Below are 5,717 nucleotides of genomic sequence, written 5' to 3'. Positions count from 1 at the left end.
GGAAAGAGGAAACAGAGGAAAAGAGAGAGAAAAATGAAGAACAGCTCGACAATGTCTTGGGCTGTTGGACAGATTGGACACAGTAGCTGTAGTGACATCAAGTGCTACCTTTTTATTATTCAGAATACAGACTTCCAAAGTGTGCACAGCAACTTGACAACTCAAATAGGGGTACATGACCCCCCCAAAAGTGAAACTGTTAAATCTACTGCCCTGGACAAGTTCCAAGGGCTGTCAATAGAGTCTATTATATTCCATGGTGACGAGCATGGTCTAGGAACCTCTGGACCGGTAGAATAGCATATGGATTACATTGTCCTTCCATTTCCAGGTGGATGAAATGGGGAACATCCTCAGTTGGTGTAAACTGCTATGGAACCATGGCAATTGACACCAACTGTGGGCCTGGCCCAGTATTCTTGGCATCTGCTCTAAACTGCCATGTCTGTAGCTGTTCATTGTCAAGCAGCTGCTGTGTTTGTGTGTAGCTGCTTGTTGAGTCGGTGAAGTGGGTTAGCATCCTTTTAGAATGAAAATTGCTGTATAAACACATGCTTATATTATTACTTTGATAGCATTCTGCAGTACAGAAGCTTATCTGAGAAAGCAATAGCTTGATTAAAAATCTAATCAGGGAAGCAGCAATAGAAGAGATAAAAGTCAGTGACAGAGTTTATAGATTCCAGGTACAAAGAAGTGAAAAATGGCATAATCCAGGCTGGAAGATGCAGCATGCATCCCAGATGGGGCTGCATGGGACCTCTCTAAGTGCTGGTCCCTGAGAGAAGGGGTAGGGGTGGAACGACTGACTAAGGAAAAGCTGGTTTTGTGGGATGCCTGAAAGAAGTAACTGAAGAATCTGAGCATCCATCTCATTCCTCATCCTCTCTTGCAGAGAGAGAAATGAGATGAGGTGTGTGCATCCTGCAGGACAGGCTCAGGACCCCAGTAAAGCAGGTCTTGCCAATGGCTCATGAAAGTGAGGGCCCCCCAGCACACCCTTTTACTGCGCTCCACGACAGCAGCACTGGAAGCTACAGAACACGTCCCAGGCTGTACCCCGAACAGGTCCCAGACTCCCAAGGCCCTACTATAGGCAACCTGCCCCCACTGCACCACCTCCACCACATGGCCCCCACATGCAAGCAGTGTATGTCCTCAGCAGCACAAGCTCCCAGCTCCTCTACCAGCACCGCTGAGGGGACAGCAAGCTCACTGGGCTCCCTCCTGCCACAATGCCCTACCCCAGAGGCTTCCATGACCACCACAGCAGGAGTGACGGCAGCAGAGCAGGAGCCCCTGGGCTGCACAGGCTGGATGAGGCCTGCTGCCTGCCATTTGGACATCCCTGCTATAGAAGATGCCCATAGGTGTATCTTAGGTAAAGAAGCCAGCTAAGCTACACTTTGTTGGTTTGCTGTGTTTGGGGCAGGGTCAGCTTCCTGCAAGGACAGAAGTCAGTGGTTGTCTGCCAGGGTAAGACTCATTGCATCATCTGGAGCAGTGACTTACCAAACTGCGTAATGCCCAAGAGACAAAACTTGTACGAGGGAACTCAGCAATATCAATCTACCTTATTTCTAGTCTATCCACCAGTGTACATTACTCACTGGTAGCCAAAAGATTTTTCCAAAGCCAGTAGAGTTCTGCTTATTAGTAGCCATAGATTAAAGCCTCCCTGATGCTAGGAGTGTTCACTCATTTTTTGGTTTGTGCTGACTGCCATTTTGTAGCTACCGAAACAAACACTTTCCTGCCTTTTTCTCATAATTTCCCTGGATGATAAAGAAATGGCTGTACTCAAGATACAAGCAGCTTGCACAAGGATGCTCATGACTTTTCCTTGCGCTGGCAGGGCTCTTTCTGTATGAAATACTCCAATTGTTAAAAATTCCCCTCTTTTGCATTGGTTTTTCTGTACAATTTTAAAGCGCCTGACTACTCATGCTAGCTTCCGTGGGGATAAAGCTTGTTTCTCCCAGCTTCTGACTTCCTGGGTGCATCTACACAGGATGCTGACTGTGCAGTAGCCAAATAATACTACATAGTAGTGCGACACAGCACCAACAGTGCTAGTACATTATTGTGCAGTATTATTAGGCTACTGTGCAGTAGCATCATAGAATCATAGAAAATTAGGGTTAGAAAGGACCTCAGGAGGTCATCTACTCCAACCCCCTACTCAAAGCAGAACCATCCCCAACTAGATCATCCCAGACAAAGCTTTGTCCAGCCAGGTTTTGAAAACCTTCAAGGATGGAGCTTCCACCACCTCTCTGGATGACCTGTTTCAGTGTTTTATGACCCTCCCAGTGAGAAAATTCTTCCTAATATCTAACCTAAAATTTCCCTTGCTGCAACTTGAGACCGTTGCTCCTTGTTCTGTCATCTGCCAACATTGAAAACAGTCTAGCTAACTCCTCCTTCGAACCCTATTTCAGGTAGTTGAAGGCTGCTAGTAAGTCCCCTCTTACTCTCCTCTTCTTTAGGCTAAATAAGCCCAGTTCCCTCAGTCTTTCCTCATAAGTGATATCCCCCATCACTCTCCCCATTTTTGTTGCCCTCCGCTGAACTCTCTTCAATTTGTCCACATCCTTTTTGTAAGGGGGGGCTGTGCAAAACTGAGCACAGTACTCCAGATGTGGCCTCACCAGTGCTGAATAGAGGGGAAGAATCACTTCCGTGCACCTACTGACAACACACCTACCAATGCAGCCCAGTATGCCGTTAGCCTTCTTGGCAACAAGGGCACACTGCTGTTGCATATTCAGCTTATTATACACTGTAACCCCCAGGTCCTTTTCTGCAGAGCTGCTTCCCAGCCAGTCAGCCCCCAGCCTGTAGTGGTGCACGGGATTGTCCCGTCCTACGTGCAGGACTTTGCACTTCTCCTTATTGAACCTCATGAAATTCCTTTTGGCCCAATCCTCCAATCTGTCTAGGTCACTCTGAATCCTTGCCCAAACCTCCAGCATATCTACTACTCCCCCAAGCTTGGTGTCATCTGCAAACTTGCTGAGGGTGCACTTTATGCCATCTTCCAGGTCGTCGATGAAGACATTGAAGAAAACTGGCCCCAGGACCGACCCCTGGGGCACTCCACTTGATACTGGCTGGCCACTAAACATCGAGCCATTGATTAGTACCCTCTGAGCTCCATGCTCCAGCCAGTTTTCTATCCACCTTACAGTCCATTCATCCAGCCTAGACTCCCTTAGCTTGCCTGTGAGACTGCTGTGGGAAACCATATCAAAAGCCTTGCTAAAATCAAGGTACACCACATCCACCAGTCTCCCTGCATCCACAGAGCCATTGACCTCCTCACAGAAGGCAATCAGGTTGGTCAGGCATGATTTGCCCTTGGTGAATCCATGCTGACTGTTCTTAATTACTTTCTTCTCCTCCAAGTGCTTAGAAATGGATTCCTTGAGGATCTGCTCCATGATTTTTACAGGGACTGAGGTGAGGCTGACTGCTCTGTAGTTCCCTGGATCCTCCTTCCCTTTCATAAATATGGGCACTACGTTTGCCCTTTTCCAATCATCTGGGACCACTCCTGATTGCCATGAGTTTTCAAAAATGATGGCCAATGGCTCTGCAATCACATCAGCCAACCTGCTCAGCACCCTCAGGTGCATCCCATCCAGCTCCATGGACTTGTACACATCCAGCTTTTCTAAGTAGTCCCAAATCTGTTCTTTCACCACTGTTGGTTGCTCACCTCCTCCCCAAACTGTGTGGCCAAGTGCAGTAGTCTGGGAGCTGACCATGCCTGTGAAGGCTGAGGCAAAATGAAGAAGGCATTGAGCACTTCAGCCTTTTCTGCATCCTCTCTCACAAGGTTGCCTCCCCCATCAGTAAGGGACACACACTTTCCCTGATCCTTCTCTTGCTACCGATGTACTTGTAGAAACCCTTCTTGTTCCTCTTCACATTCCTTCCTAGCTGCACCTCCAATTGCACTTTGGCCTTGCTGAGTTCATCCCTGCACATTTGAGCAATGCTCTTATATTCTTCCCTAGTTACTTGTCCAAGTTTCCACTTCTTATAAACTTCCTTTTTGTGATTTAGTTTACTGAAGAATTCCCTGCTAAGCCAATCTGGTCTTCCTGTGCCCCAGGATGCTTTGTTCCTGCACTCTCAGTAAGGCTTCATTAAACTACAGCCAGATCTCCTGAACTCCTCTCCTCCTTAGTCTGGCTTCCCAGGGGGTCCTGCCCATGAATTCCCTGAGCAAGTCGAAGTCTGCTTTTCTGAGGTCTAGGGTCCTTACTCTGCTGCTCTCCATCCTTCCTTTCCTTAGGATCCTGAACTCAATCATCTTGTGGTTGCTGCTGCCCAAGTTGCCATCTACTACTACATTGCCACCAATTCATCCCTGTTTGTGAGCAGCAGGTCAAGAAAATCACGGCCCCTAGTTGCCCTCTCCAGCACTTGCATCAGGAAGTTGTCCCCAACACTCTCCAAAACTTCCTGGATTGCCTGCGCACTGCTGTGTTGCCCTTGCAGCAGATGTTGGGGTGATTGATGTCCCCCATGAAAACCAGGGTCTGTGATCAAGAAACTTCCACTAGCTGTTTGAAGAAAGCCTCATCCACCACTTTCTCCTGCTCTGGTGGTCTATAGCAGACCCCCACTGCAACATCACCATTGTTGCTCTTCCCTCTGACTCTAACCCAGCCAAATCCCTGCTGGCAACACCACCTGCACAGCCAGGTGTTGACCTGCAGGATACACCTGCTTCTGCCCAGATCTTCAACAGGCCTATCTCCAGTTTCATATTGGAGCTCTGAGCAATCATATGGCTCTTTTATATAAAGAGCAACTCCTCCTCCTCTTCTCCCTTGCCTGTCCTTCCTGAACAGTTCGTACCCATCCATGACAGGGCTCCAGTCATGCGAGCTCCTGCCATGTCTGTTATTCCAGTTGCATCTTAGTTCTGTGACTCTGCGAGGACATCCAGTTCTTCCTCCTTGTCTCCCAGGCTCTGTGCATTTGTGTACGGATACCCGAGGTAACTAGTTGATTGCCCTGATTTCTCAGGAAGTATGAGAGCACCTCCCCCTTTGCCCCTTCCTGCTTGCCATTTCTTCAGGTCTCAGGCTTCCCCATTACCTCAGGACTTTGGTTTCCATCCCCTGGTGAACCTAGTTTAAACCTGTTTGAAGAAAGCCTCATCCACCAGGTTAGTGCCTGTCTGTGAAGATGCTCTTTCCTCTCTGGACCAGGTGGATCCTATCTCTTCCCAGCAATCCTTCTTCTTGGAAGAACATCCCATGGTGGAAGAAGCTAAATTCCTACTGGCAACACCATCTGTGCAGCCAGGTGTTGATCTGCAGGGTGCACCTGCTTCTTCCCAGACCCTTTCCCTTGACCAGAAGGATCAACAAGAACACAACCTGAGCCACAGACCCCCTCACCCTTGCAGTCAGAGCCCTGGAGTCACTACTGATATGCTTAGGGTCTCCTCTGGCAGTATCATTGGTGCCCATATGGATGAGCAGCATGGGGTAATAGTCAGAGGGCTGGATGAGCCTCCGTAGTCCCTCCATGACATCTCAGGTCCAGGCTCTGGGTAAGCAGCAGACCTCCCGAGACAACAGATCAGGTCAGTAGATGGCTCCTTCTATCCCCCGCAGAAGGGAGTCTCCAACCACTACCACCCGTCACTTCTTCTTGGTGGTAGTCCTTGTGGTGGGCCAGTAGGGGGCATTCCT

This window comes from Alligator sinensis, unplaced genomic scaffold, assembly GCF_000455745.1.
Source record: "Alligator sinensis unplaced genomic scaffold, ASM45574v1 scaffold445_2, whole genome shotgun sequence".
Taxonomy (NCBI): Eukaryota; Metazoa; Chordata; order Crocodylia; family Alligatoridae; genus Alligator; species Alligator sinensis.
The sequence above is the reverse complement of the archived record's forward strand: the minus strand, read 5'-3'. Positions refer to the sequence as shown.